General features: G+C 37.6%; 1 protein-coding gene across 1 annotated transcript in view; it reads right to left on the bottom strand.

Annotated features, from left to right (window-relative positions):
* The window catches only part of FHOD3 (formin homology 2 domain containing 3), a 687613-nt gene that overhangs the window by 82481 nt on the left and 581726 nt on the right, over positions 1-23406 (bottom strand). The window lies entirely within an intron of this gene.

Genomic DNA, 23406 nt, shown 5'->3' with positions numbered 1-23406 from the left:
ACAAGTTCTTTGAGAAAGGAAAGTATAATAGGCCTAGCAGTAAGAAGCATCTCTTTTGATCCTCTCTTCTATTCAAAGACACGCTGAGAGGGAGAGGAGAGACTCAGAAATGAACCCAAACAGTCTACAACATGTTTCTTAGTTGTGTTAGTACTATGCAATTTTTGTCTCCAAAAGACAGAAATGAGTTATTAGGAGGAAAGACTGAAACAAAGGTGAAAAGAAAGCAGAAGTGTGCCTTTCAATTTAATTCCCTTTGGTGCTCAACAGACTTTTCCATGGTGATCCCTTTGGAAATCTGAAAAGAGTACTTAGCAAAGAGATACAAAGTCTATTAATTCTGTAAGTGGGGTCATGCCAGAGGGTAGAAAAATGGCTGTGTCAGACATTTGGTTGACAGAAAGCACATGTTTTTACATACATTTCCATCTTAATAGCCACATCAAAACCAAAGTGTGTTTCCAACAGCCTGGCATATGGCATCCGTTTCATTTTTGATTGACTGGCATATGGTGGGAATTGTTGGTGGCACACTCAGGCTCCTTCTACAAGCCTGAGCACTGACAGTAAAATCCAGTCAGTCACCTTCTGTGTTTCCAACTAAGCTTGGGTCTGCATGTGGGATTTCTACAGATTGGGAAAGTAATGAGAAAGTAGGATCTGGGATTTGGTGGTTTGAATGACCAGATTTCCCGTTTCAACCTTGACTGCATCAATTTACAGCAATGTTTGGTTATTTTTCAATGAAAGCAAAGAATTCAGCCACATTAAGATAAGCAAACTCATGTATTCTAGCATCCATATTGGCCAGTAAGACTAGAACTGATTAGGATGACAATAGAAATGCATGATCTGTAAAGGGAATTAGTGGAAACACCAATAATAAGCATTATGTATTCAATGTTTGGGCAGCTAGGTGACACAGTGGATAGGGTACTGGGCCTGAAGTCAGGAAGACTCATCTTCCTGAATTCAAATCTGGCCTCAGTCATTTACTAGCTGTGTGACCCTGGGCAAATCACTTAACCTTATTTGTCTCAGTTTCCTCATCTGTAAAATGAGTCAACACCCCTCTCCCTACTCCCCATGGAAAAGAGATTAGGCTTGTCTAAGAAGATAGAACTAAGAACGCTGCATGAAAATCACACACAGGCTTAGCACAATGCCTGGCACATTTTGTTGTTGTTGGGTCCTTTTTCAGTCGTGTTTGACTCTCCGTGACCCCATTTAGGGTTTTCTTGGCAAAGTGTCTTGAGACATTTTCCATTTCCTTCTCCAGCTCATTTTACAGATGAGGAAACTGAAGCACACAGGATTAAGTGACTTGCCCAGGATCACACAGCTAGTAAGTATCTGAGGCCAGATCTGAACTCAGGTCTTCTTGACTCCAGACCTGATGATCTACCCACTGAGCCACCTAACAGCCCAAATGGCACAGAGTAAGCACTTAATAAATATTGACTGATTGATTGACAAGCAGATTTTGTTTCAATATGTGACACTTCCTAACACTTAAGCTATTCAAAAAGTGAATGCAATGTCTTGGGAGGAGATTGTGAGCTCCTGATCACTGGAGGGGGTCTCCAAGTATAGGGTGGATAAATGCTGGGGATACTGTAGAGTAGATTCCTTCTCTGATCAGAAGTGGACTAGATCTGTGGTATCAAACCAAAATAGAAATGGGGGCCGCTAAGCTGTACATAAGGATCCCTGTGGGCTGTATGTTGACCTAGAAAACTAGGTATGCTTTTACATGTGTGTATATGTATATGTTGTATATATATACATATTTATTTATTAATACATCAACACACTAAAATCAGATACAAACTACATTTTAATTTGGTTCAGGCCGTACTCCAGAGTGCTGTGGGCATGTGTCTGACACCTCCGAACTAGATGACCTCTGAAGTCCTTTCCATCTCTCGGATTCTGAAAGACACATTGATTCGCTGCCTGGTAGGGTGCCTCTGACAAGCATTTTCAGATCTCATTTTCTTTCTCTCACTGTATCTGTTTCCCGGCAACTTGCCTGCCATCGGGCAGGTGAATGGAGAAGAAGCAACAGGAAGGGCCATTTCAATTCCCACCCAGGCAACAGAAAACAGATGCAGGAACAGCCAGCACTCAGTTACCAGGGGAGTAATGAGACAAGGCTAAAAACGCCCCTTGATTCCTGGGGAGACAGAAGAAAGGGAGACACTGAAGAAATTGACGCAGAGGCCTCCAAGGTGTTCACGATTTCTTTTCCTGAGGCAAACAATAAGACTACAGGGAAATGTGTAGTTGTCATTTAAAAAGGGAAGGGTTGCTTAGATACAGAAAAGGGATGAAACTATGTTTAAGCCTATAGGTCAAAACCCAGGGATGGATAACGATGGCAGAAAGGGGCGAGTGCTCCGGTGCCCTACAATTCCTCATTCTTCATAGGATCATAAATCTAGAGGTAGAAGGGACCTAAGCGGTCATCAAGCCCAACTTTCTCATGTTACAGACAAGGAAGCTGAAGTGAATTGATTAAAACCACACAGGTAACTTTTGTCAGAACCAGAAATCATGCCCAGATCTTCTGATTTTAAGCTCAATGCTCCTTCCACTGTGCCATACTCTCCCTCTTTTTTTTTTGGGGGGGGTGAGGCAATTGGGGTTAAGTAACTTGCCCAGAGTCACATGGCTAGTGAGTGCTATGTATCTGAAGTCACATTTGAACTCAGGCCCTCCCAACTCCAGGGCTAGTGCTCTATCCACTGTGCCACCTAGCTGCCCCTTCTCCCTCTTATTTTTAAATTGCTGGTTGTACACTCCTTTGCTTCCTCATCACTTTAACACTGAGTTTTAAATGACAATTTAAGTATAATTTTATTATGGACCATAAGCAAATAAGATATGCAAACACATTTTAAATCCCAAGTCACATAATGAAAAAAAAATGTGATACTGATATATTGACATGTCAATGGCATTCAGACTTTTATTAAATTGTCCAAGAAATTAGTGATACTTAGGTAACTGAAATTTCATTTGACAACAACAAATTTTATTCTGGGCATTAAAACCAGCTTCCTACTGTGCTTAATCATTAAGTTAATTAGTAAATAAATATTTATTTAGAACTTATTACTACTTTCTAAGTATAGAGTTAAGTGCTGGAGATACAAAGATATAAATGTAATAGCCCCTACAATCAAGAAACATAGTCTATTGGAGGAGACAACGTACAAAATATGTGGGAGAGATACGAGGTAAATTCCTTTTTGGAGGAAGCATTAGTAGTTGTGGGATTTGGCAAAGGCCTCCTGTAAAAAGTGGCATTTTAGCTAAGCTTTGAAGGAAACTAGAAATTCTAAAAGGCTGAGGTAAGGAGGAAAGGCATTTGGGGACAGCTTGTGCAAAGGTAGGGAGAGAGGACATGGGAAGGTTTACGTAATGAATAAAAGAAAGCAAATTGGACTGAAGAATATGCGGAGGAGAGTAATGTCTAATAAAACCGGAAAGGTGGTTGGAGTCAGTTTGTGAAGGGCTTTAAATCCCAGTTATTTAAAAACAAAATTGTGCTCTATGTATTATAGTTTATTATTTTATGTGCTATTTTAATATATTGGAGGGAGCCTCTTGTGATGGTGTTGCCCCAGGGATCCACCTGTTCTGAATCTGCCTGTAGCAGAAAATGAATCAGTAGGTATAATTTACAGGGAAGCTGAATTCAACTCAAAAATAAGAACAAACTTCCTAATAATTAGAGTTATCTCAAAACAGAATGATTTGCCTTGTCGTAGGGTTTCAGGTGGAGGCAGAACAATTAAGTGTCAGGGATATGGCAGTGGCACTTCATGGGAAATTGGACTAGATGATTTGAGGTCTCTTTCGAGGCCCCTCTACAACTCCCTCTGTATTGCACAGACCATCTTGTCATTTTGCTAGTGAAAGGAAGGAAAAGGGCTTGGGGTACCACTCTATATCTTGGCTAACTACAGAAGAAATATGGCAGGAAAAAAGGCAAACAAAACATTCTGTCGGAGGCAGTCAGCACCAAGGAATCCACACCAATGTTGAGGGATAGGTAAATACAAAAATAAGAAAGAACAGATAACCCCTCCCCCCAACTCTGAACAACTTGGGCTCCATAAAAGGGGTGCGGACTTTCTCAGAAAGGGTAGTTGTAGAAATCTTAAGGAAGATCCATCCCATCATACACAGATCACCACTAAAGTTGATGACCCACAGCATTAGCAGATGGGAACACTCTTTTTACTGGTCTCAGAAATAAGAAATGTGTCATAACGTTTGAAAACTCCCTACTTAGAACTAAATGGAAGTAAATACATATTAACCTAAAAATAAAATTGAAGTAAATACATATTTAATGCAATATAAAGTAAAAGAAGTAAAACAGAAGTAAATGTATATTAACTGAACAAATTGGTAGGTATATTTTCTTCCATGGGCATGTAAACAAGATGGGACAAAGAACAGACCAAGAACCATTAAACCAGCTGACTAGTTCCCTTCTGCTAATTCATATAAAAATAAATGACAGTCAGAAAGAACCTGGATTGTATCTCTAGACACTTTACAATTCTGGAAAGGAAAGTCAAGGATTTGGGAGCATAAGTCATATTGTCATCTGTTATCCTAGCTGAAGTTTGTTACTTATGAAGAGAAAGGAATAAATAGGAAAGTGAATGGCTGGCTACATAGATTGTATCAAAGAAAATGATTTGGTTTCTGGGACACAGCCCAGGACTCTAGAACAAAGGGTCCTTACAAGGGACACAGTGCTCTTCACAGAAACAGCAAACAATCTGTTTGGCAGGAGACTGGCCAATCTGACCAAGAAAGCTCCGAACTGAAATTCTACTGAGAAGAAGCAAAAGACTCAAACAAAACTGCCAATTTGGATAAAGTGGAAGATAACATTTATGAAATAGAAACAGCAGAATGGAGAGCTGCTCAGTAATTCTCAGGAGACAAATAATAGAGACTCAGATTGGGAATGACAGCAACAGATTTGGTTGGTTATGTAAAAATGCATGAAATAGAGGTAACTGGCTTGGTAGGATTGAGTTCTTGTCTGAAATGTGCCAACTGAAAGATATATTTTATTAAACAAAGTCACACACATAAACACACACACACAGAGGTGCGATAGAAATGGAGGAGAAAAAACACATATAAGGAAGGGATAAAGCTGAGAAGGACAGAGAGAACATCTGGGTTAGATTGAAAGGAGAGAGAAAATGAAGTTATTCTGAATATATGCTTTATCCAGATTGTTCTGCCAGGTGGAGAGCATAGAATTTTCAAGATGAAAGGGGCTTTCCAGGTCACTTAGACCAGAGATTATGGGTCACATGCTGCCTACAACAAAATAAATAAAAAATACAATATAACATAGATGTCGTATTTTAAAATTAAATTAATGTGCTATGTAATACCAAAGCCTGATTGAAGACATCCTTATGGGCCAGCTTCCCTAACAATTAATTAATTAAACTATTGTATAATTTTAATGAACAGACCATTGGACTTAGAGTCAGGAAAGACTTGGGTTCAAATCCTACCCTCAGCACTTACTTGTTGTATGACCATGGGCAAGGCATTTAACCTCTGTGAAACTTGGTTTCTTGATTTCCAAAAGAGGAACAATAACATCTGTAGCATCTACCAGGGATTATTGTGAGTGAAATGAGATAATGCCAAGGATTTAAGAAACTTTTTAAAGTTTAAAGACTTACGTGAATATGAGCTGTTATTATTGATATTATTATTTTTTATTACTACTGATTTCTTTAATGAGGTGTTTGTAAGGTCATAGGGCTTGATGCAATTAGTACAATGCCACATGCAAATATGGGGAGCATTCCGACACCCCGGCCCTCAAAAGATTTTTCCTTTATTTGGATTCTCCAAATAGCATTTTCAGACACTCTGGAAAAAATCTTTTGTAAAAATGTCTTTCTATTTGACAGATTGCTTGATATCAAATACTTAGGAGATAGCAGGAAAAAGTTAAATTTGTAGGTTCATTTCTCAGAGTCTTGTACAACTTGAATATAGAAATAGAACATGTCTAATAAATAACATAATGTCCAGCATCTAGCCAAGAGTCTTACAACTCAGACACTCTAGAATACTATTATGCAGGAAGGTACCACAGTGGATAGAGTGCTGGACTGATCAGGAAGACCTCAGTTTGAATCCTACTTCTCTCAGACACTAACTAGCTATGTGACTCTGCCCAAGTCACAACCTCTCTCTGCCTCAGTTTCCTCATTAGTAAAAAATGAGCATCATAATATCTTACCTCACAGAATTGTTGTAAGGATCAAATGAGATAAAATGTGTAAAGTGCTTTGCAAACCTGGAAGAGCTATAGAAATGCTGGTCAATAGGGACAGGTAGGTGGCACAGTGGATACAGCACCAGCCCTGGAGTCAGGAGAACCTGAGTTTAAATCGGGTCTCAGACACATGATACCCACTAGCTGTGTGACCCTGGGCAAGTCACTTAACCCTGATTGCCTCACCAATAAAAAAATGCTAGTCATTATTATCCAGTTTTCTAGATTATTCAGTGGGAGAAAATACACGGTCAAACTTATTAGTCACTACAACTTGTTAATAACAAGTGGTATCCCAGGAGATAAAATTGGCAGGAACTACAAGTAAATATCTCACCAAGAAGCAAATGTTATTGACTGCTTTATGATCTGGCCTTCGTTGTTTAGCTCTAGAGATAGACAACTTAGCGGTATCAAATGTTTTCATTTCCTCCTTCAAGTTATTTTGACTCTTGGTGTTATTGAGCTTGAGTTTCACCAGATACACAGTTGGAATGGTTAAGACATTAATGACTAAGGGCTTCCCCTACTAGTTTTGCCATAACATACTTAGCACTTGAAATTATCAATAGAAAACATAAATCTATTCTGAGGAGTCTGGAAGAATGGAATATCTCTGAGATAAAGGAGGATCTGGGAAATTTTAGACCAGAATAGAAGACATTCAGCTTATCCTGAGAGGCAGCATTGTATCGGTGACTGAGCTCTTGCTTTGAGTTAGCAGACTTGGGTTTGGATTCAGCTCAGACACTTATTAGCTCTGTGACCATAGGAATAATCAATTAACTCCTCAGTGCCTCTTTATCTGATCCCTCCTCACCTCATCCTGCAAATGACTTTGTACATATTTTGTAGTGATTTATCTACACACATGTAGTTTTCATTCAATGAACTATAAGCCTGATAAATGTTTGTTCAATGAGAACAAATCTGTAAAAAGGCAATACTAATATTTGAACCCCACAGGGCTGTGAAAACAACATTCTTTTTTTTCCCAGTTTTTTTTTTTTTGAGGACAGCATTTTTTACCGACCTTAAATAACTCTATAGGTAAACAGTAATTCTTATTTTTTCCAATGAAAAGCAGCTGTGTGATGGATAGTTTTGATGCATGCATAATTTCCTACTTCATGGTTCTCATAGCACAATGTTTTCTCCCCAAACTGCTATTCTGATCACATGGGACAATAGGGTTCTTTGGAATCTAATTGATGAAATATGAGAGTAAGGTTTAGGTGTAGGGACAATGTTTACTATGGATTTGGGATATTGTTGGACATAGTATATCTTCGGGAAGAAAGAGATTATAAAAGCATAAATCTTTATGGATAATGGAAAAAAGTGATTTAATAGAGCTGTAGAATCTGAGAATTGGAAGGGACCTCAGAAAGATCCAGTTTAACTCATACTGACCAGGAGTGCCATCTGCAACCAACCAACAAGTGGTTAACCAGCCCATACTTGCTGACCCCTAGTGATAGGGAATTTACTACTTCCTGAGGCAGCCCTCTTCACTTGTCGATCAGCTCAAATTACTCACAAGTTATACCTTATGCTGAGCCTGTCTCCCTACATTTCTATTCAGTGCTTCTCATTTTGTCCCCTGGGTCTACTTGAAATAATATGTCACAGTGGAAAAAATCAATATATCTAGAGTCAGAGGCTCTGGGTTTAAATTTTGGCTCTGACATTTACTACTTGTGTGACCTTGGGAAGTCACCTAAATTTTCTGGGCCTCAGTTTCTATACCTATAAAATGTGGGGAATCAGACTATATAAAATTTAATGTCCCTTCCAGCTTCAAATAAATCAACCAATAAATATTTATTAAGTTTTCACTTCATGCAGCACTACGGATACAAAAAAAAGCCAAAAATAGTGTCTGTCCTCATGAAACTTAACATTCTAATGGGGGAGACAACATGTAAATAATTAGGTACCCAAAAGATACCTACAGAGTAGATGGAACATAATGTTAAAAAAGACACTGGCTTCTGGGTAGGGCTGAAAAAGGCCTTCTGAAGAAGGTGGCATTTGAGCTGAATCTTGAAGGAAGCCAGTAAAGCTAGGAGGTAGAGGTGAGGCACTCCAGGTAGGCAGTGCAGGGCACAAGGCCAAGAGACGCAACACTGCATACTAGGGAGAGCAAAGAGACCTCTGTGGTTGGACTTCAGAGTGTGTGGAGGGGAGTAATGAGTATGAAAGACTGGAAGGGTAGGAAGGTCAGGCTGAGAAGAATTTTAAATGAAAAATAAAAGATATATGATCGTAGAAGAAGAGAGTCATTGGATCTTACTGTGTAGGTGGTAACATGGTTAGACATAGGCTTTAGGAAAAGTACTTTGGCAGCTGTGCGGAGGACAGACTGGAGTGAGGGGAGACGATGGAGTAAGACCAATTAGGAAGTATTGTAATAGTCAAAAAGAGGGAAGATAAGGCCTGAATGAGAGTTGTATCTATGTAAGTAGAGAGAAGGAGAGATGTAGAAGGAGAAATGACAAGATTTGGCTGCAAATCAGATGTATAGGATGAGTTAGACTCAGCAATTAAGCATGATACCAAGGTTGCAAACCTGGATGACTGAGAAGATGGTGGTATCCTCAACAGTAATAGAGAAGTCTGGGGAAGGGGAGGGTTTGGGGAGAAAGATAATGATTTCTGTTTTGGATGTTTTGAATTTGAAATACCTAAGAGACATCTGGCTTGAGATGTCTAAAAGGCAGTTGGCATTATAAGACTGGAGGTCAGGAGAGAAGTTACAAATAGATATAAATATCAAGGAATAATCTGCACAGAGATGCTAAAACTCCATGGGAGCTAATGAGATCAAGTGAAATATTTTAGAAAAGATAAGTAGGATAGAGCCTTGGGGCATATCCATACAAGATAGTAGAATGATGTGGATGAAAAGCCAGCAAAAAAGAAGGAGAAGGAATGGTCAGTTAGGAGGAGAACCAAGCAGTGGCACAAAAGCTCAGAAAGGAGAGAGAATCTGGGAAGGAACGGTGATCAACCGAGCCAAAAACTGCAGAGAGGTCAAGAAGGATAGGGATTGAGAGAAGTCCACCATATTTGTCACTGAAGAGATTACTGGCAAATAAGAGATCAGGCAAGTAGAGAGTGCAGTGGAAAGAACATTAGGAAGACCTGAATTCAAATCCTGCCTTAGATACTTACTATATATGTGACCCTAGGCAAATCATTTAACTCTCAACCTCAGTTTTCTTATCTATTAAATGGGGATGTGAATATCTTTTTTTTTTTTGGCTAGGCAATGGGGTTAAGTGACTTGCCCAGGGTCACACAGCTAGTAAGTGTTATGTGTCTGAGGCTAGATTTGAACTCAGGTCTTCCTGAATCCAGGGCCGGTGCTCTATCCACTGCGCCACCTAGCTGACCCGGGGATGGAAATATCTTCTACCTCCCAAGGTTGTTATGAATATCAAATAAGATTTTATTTCTGTATAAAACACACACAAATGCTCATATACATACACATATATGTCTAAATATACACATACATGCACATATGTGAGTGTGTATATATACATACATATGTATACACATACATATATACATAAATGTGTATGTATATGTGTGGATAGACCTATATACATATAGCGCTTTGCAAACCTTAAAGCATTATAAAGATGTTAGCTTTATTATTATGATTATTATTATTATTATTTGCAGCAGCAGTAGTAGCAGTAACTTTGGAGAGCAGTTTCAGTTAAATGATATGGTCAGAAGCCAGAAAGAGCGAGAAAGGGAGGAAGCAAAAGCACCTAGTATAAATGGCTTTTTCAGAGAATTCAGCTGAGAAGAGGAAGAAAAATACAGGAAAAAGTTAAATTTCACATAGTTTTTATGTGTATTTTAGAGATACTTTGTCAGAAGAGACTCTTTAAGATACCATTTTGTTCTACCAAATCAAAAGCTTTCAATAGTCAACAATTAAACATAGTGGGATCTTGCATTTTCTGTATCAGAAAAGATGTGGTCTAGTATATAATATCACTTGTAAAAAGCTTGCCTTTTTGTGGCAGGTAGGTGCCGCAGTGGATAAAGCACTGGCCCTGAAGTCAGGAGGACCTGAGTTCAAATCCAACCTCAGACACTTGATACTTACTAGCTGTGTGACCCTGGGCAAGTCACTTAACCCTGTTGCCTGCAAAAAAAAAAAAAGTTTGCCTTTTCCCTTCTTAGAGCATCACAAGGAAATCCTCAATGCATGAGTATATTATTCTTTAAATTTTTGGAGCAACAGGAGAGCAGACATATTGGTCTCTACTTGTTTTTTCCCTCATTCACCTTTTGATTGTTTGTTTGTTGTTGTTGTTAATAGTCAGATTTATTCTGTGACTTTAGTATCCAGATCCTATGTAAATTGATTCCTCAACGTCCTCATATTTATCTCACCTGTGGCATGGATCTCCTCCATGTCAATTTGGTCTTCATTCAGCTGCATTTTTTTTCCTGTTTTTTTATTCTTTCATGCCAGTTCTACCTCTTCAATAAACATTTTCTGAATTGTGATACTGGCTTCCAAATGTAGTGACTCCATTGTCCTTGATGAAGAAAAATCTGATATAAACATCCAGCAGATATTTTCTATCTTTCTGCTGTTCATTGCTCCTTCAAGTTTTATCTTTTAATGCCTTTGTGATGGCTTAACTTTGTTGAAGCTCTTGCCATGCTTTCTTTAAACTGATTATATCTTCCATTTATCTCTGTTTTCTGAGATGATACTGCTCATAATCCTTTGCAATCATTTCCCAAAAGATTTTGTAGATAAATTTCTATTCAAAACTGATGTTATCCTTAGCTGCCACATCTCTCTATTTGACAAGTAATTGAAGTCATTACAGAATAAGGTGCTGTTAGACTACTAGGTCAATCTCCTGTATAAAATTATTATAACCTGTGTCTATGTCCTTTTCTCATCCACATATCTCATTTCTTTCTATCAATAACTTGAATACATAATTAGCTAGATTGGATTTTTAATTATGTATCATATTTTTTCTCGTGTTTATTCTTTCTTTTTAGCTATGTATAAATTTTGATATTTGCTCTAACAAATCAGAGATGTAACTATACACAGATAGCTGATTCAGGAATGACTCCCATATCAATAACGAATCATGAGTTATTTTCTATCTGTTAAACTATAATTGATTCTTCTTTTTTTGAGTAAGGACATTTAATGATCACTATGAGAAGTATCTCCTAATTCATTCCTCAAAGTATTCTCATTCTCAAATGTATTTTTTTCCACTATCCTCACCTTTTTCCAATTTTGCACTGAAATAATTGAATATCAAAGTATATATTGATTAATCAGAAGGATCTATGGAATTCTTTGTAGAATTTCTTGACTTGTCCATCTTCCACAACAGATGTTGGTCCATATGCTACAATTACTTCCATGGTGGGTTTTGTTCAAATACTTACCATGAGCCCTAAAATACAACATGATCAAAATAGTCCCTGAAATGATGTTTCCTATTGCACTGTAAATCTAACTCCTTATTTGTCTCAGAGAACATGTGAGCCATCCTTCTATTTAGTTGTACCTACCTTTTCTATTGTGATTTCATTTATAGCAAAAATGTCAAGGCTGATGTGATTTAGCTCCTTCTCTTCAGTGGACATTGAATGAAAATCATATATTTAGATTGCCAACAGCTTATAGACTGTCTAAAGTTTATAGACTGTCTAAAACTGTAATTCTTAATATCTTCTGCTCCCTTACCATCATTTTACCACCATCATTTTACTAGAGAAGCAGCAGCAGGGAGCTGCACAGTACTGCATGCCGTTTTGCATTTTTCTTTGTTCCATGAGTTTCCACAGCTAAAGAATTCATCAACAAGTGGCCAGAATCAGTCCACAGCTAGCACCATACTTGAAGTCTTTTCAGCAAGGTAGAAATGGGCAGAGATTGTGTTCTGCTGTCATGATCTTTGAAAGTCCAGTGTCATCTCCATTTCATGATGAAGAACATGGGTAGGGCTTTGTGGAAGCTAACCCAGCATTAACTTTTTGGCTCGTATGCTACACTATTGCTTCATACTGAGATAGTGCTTGACAAGAGTGCTAAAATATTTGTACACAAACTGTTGTCTAGTCATCTGTCATCCTGGAATTGTTAAATTGATATTTAAAAACCTAAATATAATTTTACATTTTTATTTATAAAATTTCATCTCATTAGATTCAACTCATGATTCTAGCTTTTTGAAATATGTTTGGATCCTGATTCTCTCATCAAAAAAGCTAACCCTCTCAGCTTCACATCATCCACAACTTTGACAAGCTTGCCTTCTATGCTTTCATATGGATAAAAGCATTTATAAAAAGTCACCTATAAGAAAGCTGAAAAGTACAATGTGCAGGATAGACCACTGGGGCACTCCACTAGAGACCTATCAATGATTTGGCAATGACACTGTAATGACCACTTTTTGGATCTTATCATTCAACTAATTTTTAATTCATAGAGCAGTACCATCATCTAGCCCTCATCTCTCTCTCTCTCTTGTTTACAAGACTTTAATAGACTGTTAATGCTTTACTGACACATAGGTATACTATTTATATAGCATTTTCTTGTTCCGCTATATTAGTTTCCATGTCAAGAAATGAAGTTAGTCTGGCAGGACCTGTTCTTGATTAAGCTTTGACTGATGCTTTCTTTTCTAAATGATCACAAATCATCTCCCAAATAATGTCCTACAATTTTTCCAAGAACAAAGGTCAAACCCATTAGCCTGCAATTCGCAGACTGCCCTCATCCTTGATGCAATCTAGCCAGACTAAGTTCCTTTCCTCAGAAGGAGAAGAGAAAGAGACAGAAGTAGCCAGAAAGATTGATTAATCCATAATAAATACAACCCCTGATAACTCCTTACCTTAGCTCTTCCATTATTGGCATTTGGGGTCTATTTATTTAAGATAGGTATATTTGAATAAGGTCAAAGTTCCCTTTGCTTTTCTGGGTAAAAACATGGCCCTAGCTCTAACTAGTGGAGTCATCTGGAACCTTCTGGCACAGACCAGGTCTGGTTTTTTGTCAACACTGCATGTGCTATTTTAATTCTCCAAGGCTTAAATGGACAGCAGAGACTTGGGAGGCTTGACAATGGCAATTAGCACATGGGTTCTGGTATACTTTATATATTTGTGTGCCTCTGATGATCTGTATAATATCAATAAACCTCTCAGTTAGATTTAAGAAGTAGGGGATTGTCCTTCTTTTTCTTGAGATTCAGGAGTAGACTAGTTCATTTTCTCTGTTTTTGAAAATCAATAGAACATTTAGAGGCAACATGGTGGACCAGAAGAAGCCTTGGATTTAGGCTGAGAAAAAAAATCCAGGTTCCAATCTTTGCTTTGCTACTTACCAGCTGGGTAAGTTACTGCTTTGCTTCTTACTAGCTAGGTAAGTCACTTTACCTCTCAGTGCCCCAGTTCCCTCACCCATGAAATGAAAGGGTTAGACTAGATGATTTCAAAGATTCCTTCTACCTCTAAATCCCATAATGCTGTGATTTGTTTCTTCTAAGTTCTAGAACACCTTTCTCGGTCTCACTGATCTTTCACAGGGTCATTGATAAGTGTTTTAGCAATCACATCTGCTCATTCTTTCAGTATTCTAGAATATAGTTCATCTACACCTAGTGACTTGAACACATACATGCTCCTTACCACCTCCTTTCTCAACTATATAGTTCATTTTCTATTATCTGGTGCCTTATTGTTGTGTGGAGATGAGCATGTTTATGAGCAGGTTCTCAAGACTACGTTGCGGTGCACCAGTTTTAGCAGATCTCATTAAGTAGGAAAGGCTTTGAGTATAGTTGATGAATGGCCTGCTTGCTGTCTGAGGACTGGCCAACTAGATGTGGTGAAGTTTATCATCAGAGGGTAGAAGGCAGTGATTTTATCTTAAAGTATAGTAACTTGAGAAGACCATTTTCTATGGTGTAGAAGGGTTGAAATCTGTATAGCAACAACAAAAACAACTAACATATCTATAGTGTATTAAGGATTATAAAGTTTTGGAGATTTCTGGGAAAAGTTGCTGAGCTGGTAGATGAAATAATCATAATAACAAAATCAATAATGTCCAAAAGTACTAAAGTACACTCCTAGGATGGTATCACCAGATTGTAAAACTCTGACAAACCTTTCAAGCTAATAACCAGTCATTTCATCTACTCCAAAATAGCTGATTAAGCAAATCAAAACAACTCTGATGTTTTGTTGCAGTCTTAGAAATTGGCCATAATAACAAAATATGGCACTAGTCAATGTTGGAGGGGCTGTGAAAAGCTAGGAATCATATTACATCATTGGTGGAACTGTGAATTAGTCTAAAGTAATTTGGAATTATACTAAAAAATTACTAAAATGTTTATACCTTGTGACCCAGAAATACCACTGCTAGGCAAATACTTCAAGGAGATAAAAAAACAGAAGAAAGGAAAGTCCCATAAATATCAAAATATTCACAGTATTTTTTTGGTATAGTAAACAACTGGAAATAAAATAGATGCACATTGATTGAGATTGACTGAGGAATGACTAAACAAACTATAGTACATGAATGGAATGGGATTACTGTGTGTGCAGGAAATGAGGAATATGAAGAATTCAGAGAAGCATAGTGAGCATTATATGACGGATGCAGAGGGAAATAAGCAGAACCAGAAAAACAATACATACATGACTACAACACTGCACAGAGCAACAACAACAAAAATGAGCTCTGTAATTATGATGATTAGGCTTGACCTTGAAGAAGAGTTGACAAAAAGCAGACAACTCCCTCTTTGTAGGGAGATAGGAGCCTATGGGTATGGAAGACTATATAAAAAAGGCATCTCAAAAGTTTTAGTTGAATTATTCTCTCTCTCTCCCTCTCTCTCTCTCTCTCTCTGTCTCTGTCTCTGTCTGTTTGTCTCTCTCTCTCTCTCCCCCTCCCTCCCTCCCTCCCTCCCTCTAATAATTGGATACAGATCAATGGGAGAGGGGGGAGAGATAGTAGTCAGAATTGAAGGATATGTAAAAGCATAATATATCAACAAAAAACTTTAATAAAGGCTGATTAATCATACAGGAACAAAAATGACACTGAAGATTACTTGCCAACTGAACTGTTCAGAATCTGTCCTGAAGTGTGGGACAAATCTAGAATTTTCTAGCCTATTATAATAACTTTACCAGTAGGGCAGCTAGGTGATGCAGTGCCTAGAATTAGGAAGACTCATCTTCCTGACTTCAAATCTAGCCTCAGACATTTACTAGCTGTGTGACCCTGGGCAAGTCACTTAACCTTGCTTGCCTCAGTTTCCCCATCTGTAAAATGAGGTGGAGAAGGAAATGGCAAACCATTCTAGTGTCTTTGCCAAGAAAACCCCAAAAGGGATCCCAAAGAGTCAGGCATGACTGAAACAACTGAACAACAACAACAAAATGGTTTCTTTAGTATAAAAAATATGTATCCCACTCTATCTTTAAAAAGGGAAATAATTTTCTTTTCTTTTTTGGGGGGGGGGCCTCAATTACAGATCCATTGATTTGTTGGGCATTCCTTAAAAACTCTTTACTGGCTTTCTTCTTGAGAAACTGCAGGACTGAGTTTTTCAAATTAAATCTTTCATGAGGAGTAAGCAATTTTCAGAAACATACTGTTTAGTGATCCCTGGTTATCACTGTTGGAATAGTTAATCTGTCTCACCAAGAATACAGCTAAGAGCAATTTAAGATGATTTGCAGCATTCATCAACCTATCATCAGTCTTTGATTAAACAAACAGGGACTGTCTTTGGGCCAAACCGTAGAACAGAATGCCAGCACTATTTTCCTCATGTCTTGTATCTTAAACATGTGGCTTTCACTTTAACAAACCGAGAGTATCTGCTCTATGGGCACTTGTTAGCAAATTCAGTCACAAACCGTTTGAGCTTGAACACCTTCCCAAGACTCAGTAAGGACAACACATATTTGAAAACCAGCTTAATGGATGGGTGAACAACTGAATCTTCTTGATTAAGGTCGATTCATCAAATATATATTAAGCACCTTCCGTACTGCTGAGTCATCAGAAATCAAAATACTTCAATCATATTCTCTTTCCCTGCACAAGTTCACTGAACAAGAAGTTAATGTTATTCTCTCAGATGTCATGGAGGATTGATACATGAATTCTCTCTTCCAACAATCTTCATGTGCTTTTCTTATTGGATCACACATTTAAGGTCATAAGCAAACTTAGAGGTCATCTAGTCCTACCTCCTCATTTTACAAATCAGGAAACTGAGACCCAGAGAAATTAAGTGACTTGCACATGATCCAGAAGTAGTAAGAATCAAGAGCTAGAATTAAAACCCAGGTGCTCTGATATAAAATTCAATACTCTTTCCACTACACTATTCTGACTCTCAAAAATGAGGGAGAAGACATTGCTTATTATGGAGTCCAGCTCTTATATAAAGACTTGTGAGTTCTTCCCTGAGTTTAATTCCAGAAAAAAAAGTTTCAGACAAATCTGGATGATTTCTTTTGTTCTATGATCCAAGAGTTTTTATCCTTTACTTAACTTCTAGAAAATTTAGAGCCAAATTGAGTAGCAATTATTAGCACATACGTAATTCTAAACATCTACTCCCTTTCATGTAATTCAGAAGTCTCCTTCTACAATATACAACTATAGAATTGGGCTTCCCTTTAGACAATTAGTCTCTAATACCTTTTTATACCTAATAATTCATTTTTACATTAATAATTCTCCCCTAATCCTTACTGAAGTAGACTAGATACAATTCCTACATAAATATATAAAAGTGAAAAGTAGTTTAAAAAAAAACTGGCTGAATTAATAGCAGTATAATGTCCAGATCATGGGAATTAATTATCTCACAATAAACAGAGTTAGTCAGATCTTATCCTGTAAATAGGACTATCTATTGTAAATATGGTTAATTCTGGATGCCATGTTGCAAAAAGCACCTTTACAGGCTAGATTACCTCTAGAGGGGGGCGGCCACTATACAGAAAAATCTAGAAACCATCTTATTTACAGAATAATTATGACAGAATTAAAGATGGAGAAATCTAAGGTGGGACAAGATCTCTGTCTTTGATGATTAGAAGAATTTTCATTTAGGAAGAGGAACAGACTTATTCTGCATTGGTACAAAAGAAAGAATTGGGACTTGTGGATTCAGGGGTGGGGAACCTGAGGCCTCGAGGACTCATGTTCTTCACCCTAAAAGATACTAAAGGGAAAAAAATTCAATTGAATAGAAGTAAAGATTCTGTAGCAAGTATAGCAGCTCACTCAAGGAATAAAGGAGATATGAACCACATCCCTGGAAGTATTCAAGCACATGTTCAATGAGCACTTGTTGCTTGGAAGTTGCTTTCAGCAACATGGCATACTGAGAAAAGCACAGGATTTGGGGATCAGATAACCCATGTTTGACCCAACAGCAGGATTAAACAGAAAATCTGAGACAGAAAAGCAAGAAAAACTGTAGACTGAGGATTTTGTAGAGGAAGAGATAGTGACTTCTGAGTGATATAGGGGCCATCTGGAGAGGTCAAACTCAGAAATGGCTGGTAAAGCCAAGTTACAGCTTCCTTCTCACCGACCTCCCAAAACAGGTAATGGAAGTTGGTCCTTTTAACTTCTTAATTAATTTTATTTCTGGAAAAAAGTTCAAGCTATATAATTTACTAACGAAAATACATTTTTGCTCTTTAGGACCAAACACTTCATGCTCTTTAGGTACAAAGATGTAACTTAAATACATCTAGATATCTAATAACAAGAAAAGCCAACATTCAATATTAGAAGTCTTTTGTTTTCTTATTTGTATCTGAATTATCTAAAGTCATGTAAACAAAGTCTTTTGGCTATAGACAAATAAGTAACAAGTAATTTAACAAAACAACCAGTCACACTCATCACTTATTAGATATGTTCAGATATAACATATGAACATAAAAATAAGGATATGATACTAGTTATGATATCATGATCATGCCAATTTTAAAAAGAAAGTGGAACAATATATGTAGTACTCATAATATCAATTATATTCACTTCTATTTTATGAATTTCTTAGCTTAATTTCTATGAAATGGGCATTCTAATCCTGAAAGACATCAATGTAATTGTTACTTTTAGTATGTCAACTGCACTGACAGGAACATATAAGGAGTTACCTCTGTATCTTTAGAATAACTCCCATGAGAATCAGATTGAAGAAAGATGCCACCATTTGAAAGCTGTGCCTATTTCTTTGACTAATGTGAACTGGTTAAGAGCTTCCATGGCTATGAATTCAATAGCATGTGATTATTTAATGATAACAGGATGAAAGGTCAAAGATGAAAAGTCCTTTAAATGTGTAGGGCAGGGTAAGTGAAGAATAGGAAATTAAAAGAGATCTGTGGCATAGAGAAAAGAGCACCAGAGCAGGACATCAGGCTCTTCCTTCAACTTATGTGGCTCTGAGCAAGCTGCTAAATTTCTCTAACAGTCAGTTTTCTCATCATTAAAATGAAGGCACCTGTTGCGTGTGATGACAGAAGGGGCTCTTATTCAGGTACAGGTTGGCCTACCTGGTCTTTGAGGTTCTAAGATACTGTCACTAGGTGATCTCTGAGGTCCTTCTGATGCTAATGAGCTAAGAACTCTAGCAAAAGAATAAATGAGGGGCAGCTAGGTGGCACAGTGGATAGAGCACCGACCTTGAAGTCAGGAGGACCTGAGTTCAAATCCGGCCTCAGACCAAACACTTGACACGTACTAGCTGTGTGACCTTGGGCAAGTCACTTAACCCCAATTGCCTCATTAAAAAAAAAAGAATAAACGAAATGTATTTCCATGCCTCAGAAATTGCATGAAACTGTATGTAACATGGAAGAAGGAAGTACTTAAAGTTTTGTGGGGTAGTTCAGCTTGTTGTAGAACAAGATGATGATGATATCAAAGTTGTAAGTTGAAGCCTCATTTGGGTTGGAGACGATATAAACACACCATGACATTGAATTCAAGGCTGCTTTTTGGAAAAATGCTTGCTGCTGCACCCAGGGAGACCAGACCATCTGAACAAATGGGGGCAAACTCCTCTCTACAACTTGAATAGTAACTTGAGGAACACATCACAATTATGACTGGACAGCAAGTACCACCACTGTCTGATAAAGTATACTGATTAGGAAGGTCTCTGGTTAAAGAAGATATGATTCTAAGACATATAGTGGGGGTTATAGTTGTTTTCGTTATCATCATCATCATCATCATCATCATCATTATTGGTGTAGTCATTTTTCAGTTATGTCAGATTCTTCATGATCTCATCTGTGGTTTTCTTGGCAAAGATGCGGGAGTGGTTTGCCATTGCCTTCTCCAGCTCATTTTATAGATGAGGAAACTGAGGCAAAGAGGGTTAAGTGACTTGCCCAGGGTCACACAGCTAGTAAATGTCTGAGGCTAGATTTGAATTCAGGAAGATGAGTCTGCCTGGCTTTAGGCCCCTCATTCTATACACTGCACCACCTGCTGCCATTATTATTGTTGTTATTGCTGATAATAATAACAAGCAATATGTTTATCTCATTTTGTCCTCACAACAACTCTGGGAGGTAGGTACTATTATTATACCCATTTTACATGTGAGGAAACTGAGGCTGAGAGAGGTTAAGTGATTTGTCCCAGGATATCCAGTTTATAAGCTTCTGCGATAGGATTTGAACTCAAGTCTTCCTGAACCACTCTAACACTCTATCTACTGTGCCGCCTGTTGTTTCTTTTAAGAATTTTCAGGAATTTGTGACACACTTGAGAGAGTTTTCTAAAGGAGCTTATATTCTGAATGACAGTTCTGGGATCTCCTTTCCTCCCTCCCTCCTCCCCTCTCAGCAAACGTACACCACTGGGACTTTCTTCTTTAGGGAGTTAGAAGGTGGGGTAGTAAGACGATCATGTGCCATCCCTCAGTGACAACACGTCTGGATAAAAAGTAAAAAGTTCAGTCTGTCATCTAGATATCTGGTCTACATAATACCAGATGTTTTCAGTAGTTCAAAGATTTGGATGACTCCGTTTTTCCCAATCTGATGGTGGTGGAACATTTAATTATTAGGAACATTTAATCAATTCCATTTTTTTTTTACCATTTGACAAAGAGTCCTGTTATAATAGAGTAATAACAATTCACATTTATGAAGGACATTAAGATTTACAAAACGATTTCCTCACAACAAGTCTGTAAGGCAAACAGCACATCTTCTCTGGATTACATAGAAGAAAAGCCTGCAGAGAGACAGCCTGCCAACAGGAGTGACCAAAACTTTTAGGAGTATCTCCAGTGTTGCTGCAGTGATCACACAGATTCAGAGAGGCCCCTGGAAATTATTCTTAGTGGCTCCTTCAGTGTCCCAATCCACCCCACTGTAATTCTAATTCTACCCCATCCTCAAATACTCTTGCATTGAGGATAAAGAGAATAAACTAGATTCATGCCACTCGGTCAGTCAACGAACCTTTATTAGCTGCTAACAGGGATACAAAGAAGAGCAAAAGTTATTTTAACTTCCAATGGACTCATTCAGCCTATGGAGGAAAGTTCACATACTCCTGTAAATCAAAAATTATTCTTTAGGACATTAACTGTGTTCAATACTGTTTTGATCTTCTGAATATTCTTTCTTTTCCCTAGATTCAGGCATTCTATTTCCAGGAAAGATTCCAGAAAGGCCTTACTGTTTGTTCTTGACAAAACAACTTCTTGGTTAACTCTATTCTGAGGGTAGAGAGTGGTGTGAAGGGGATAATAAAAACAAACTCGAAAATTTGACGTTACTTCAAGTTTCACTAGGAAGTTACACAAAGTAAGTATTTTGTGTTTTCTTATAAAGATTTGATAAGTATCTTCATATTTGTAAGGCAAGGTCTACTATAGAACTGGTGTTCTCTAACTGCATGACCTCCAGGGATGGCTGTCAAATGAACTGCAGCTGGCCAAGCTTGACTACAGGAAGATATTTGTAGCTACAACACAAGGAAGTATCAATATTAAGCATTCAACTGAGAGATGAAAGGACACTCTTGGACCCTGTCGATCTTGTCTTGACTATTGCTTCATGCTAGTCTACTGAGCTGATGTGGACCACTAATTTACCCTTTACAACCTTTTAACAGTTTAACAGGCAGCAAGGTGGCGCAGTGGACAGAGTACCAGACCTGAAGTCAGGAAGACCTGAGTTCAAATTTGACCTCAGACATTTACTAACTGTGTTACCTTGGGGAGATCACTTTGCCTCAGTTTCTTCATCTGAAAAATGAGCTGGAGAAGGAAATGGCAAACTACTCCAGTATCTTTGCCACAAAATGGGGTCACAAAGAATTGGACACGACTGAAATGACTGAATAACATATAGTTGAACATGCTTTTTGCTTGTCTTAGACATTGCCATCTTACTCGGGTAGGATGGAGTAAGCTGCCTTTGCTCAGGCTCAAATAAGACACCTAGGTGGCACAGTGGATTGGACTTGGTATCAAAAAGACTTGAGTTCAAATCCTGCCTCAGACACTTACTTGCTAGCTACATGATGCTGGGCAGGTAACTTAATTTGTCTGTTTTCCAATCTGTAAAATGGAAATAATAATGAAACCAATCTCAAAGGGCTGCTATGAGGATCAAATGAAATATGTAAAGTATTTTGCAAAACTTAAAGTACTATATAAATGTTAGCTTACTATTACTGTTTGTTCACAGCATAGATTGAAAGAGTAGAATGAAACATCCCAGTGGAATTTCTTTAACTGGCTACTGACAAATGTACTTTTGCCCTAACTGTTGGCACCATTAAGACCAGGTGATAGAATGATGCTTCAAAACAGGGACCCAAATGTGTAGGTTTGTGAAAGGACAATGTACCTGCTTCACATTCAATGTAATAGCATTAGAAGATTAAATCTTTAGGTAAATGGCCATAATTTCCAAAATTTTAATCTCAGAGGAGGCTGCCAACACTTTCTCAATCTAGTCATTGTCTATAGAACCAAAGTAGTCTTAGATGGTACTAAAATATTTATTACTGCTTGCTGAAATGGTATTTCCAAGCCCCTGCTCCTTAAGCAGTCACAAAGACAAGGACACATTAGACAGAATGAATCTCTTGAGTACATTCAATTCTGAGGTTGTATAGCTGCCATTTGACTTAAACTAAACCATATTTTATTACATTATGTTTAGGAAACACTTCTAGAGTTATGGATTTACTATCTCTGCTTTCTTTAGTTAGCTAGCTTCAAACTATAATGTGCAATTAAACAAAGCTGTGATAGTTATTTCACTGTTAATTAACCATTCAGTACACAGGGACCACACTAGATGGCAAAAAGCAAGCATGAAAACTTATTTTTAATATGCATTAGAAATAGTGAAAATAATTGGGAAACAAAGTTTGCAGTGTACAGCATGCAATCAATTTTCTCTAAAAACAGTAAAAAGTACACCCAGAATTTCCTTAGGGAAATTCTGCACATGTGCACACGCATGCCACATGATAGTAACATTTTTGAAAGGGAAAATTTTTTTAAACCATTTTTTCTTCTTTGCTGTTTGGCTTCTGTTTTTCTCTACATCAACATTTTTTCCTGTGCTACATTCAACTCATTTTAGCTTCAGTTAGAATAATTTAGCCTGCTTAGATAGTCCTGTCCTTATAGTCTTGGCAATGAAAGTTCCTTTTTCCATAACAATGGGACAAGATGATGTTTTATTATTATTCCATAATCTGTAATTATTTCTAGCTTCAGTATCAAATGTCAAAGTTCTATCTAGCTCCATACGATGTTTTTCTTTTCAGATATCCCACATTACAATATATCATCAATAGTTAGCAGTTACTAAGACATCAGAATGTAACTGAGTAAAGGAAATGAAGGAAGACGAAGCAGGTAGAAGAAATCTACGTGACAGGCTTCAATTTATCCCTATTTGGTATCTCAATATTATTTTGTACTGAACAGATATGAACA

This window comes from Vombatus ursinus, unplaced genomic scaffold (genome assembly GCF_900497805.2).
Source record: "Vombatus ursinus unplaced genomic scaffold, bare-nosed wombat genome assembly UNPS02014791.1, whole genome shotgun sequence".
NCBI classification, from domain to species: domain Eukaryota; kingdom Metazoa; phylum Chordata; class Mammalia; order Diprotodontia; family Vombatidae; genus Vombatus; species Vombatus ursinus.
Note: the sequence above shows the minus strand (reverse complement) of the source record. Positions and strands in the feature narration are given on the sequence as shown.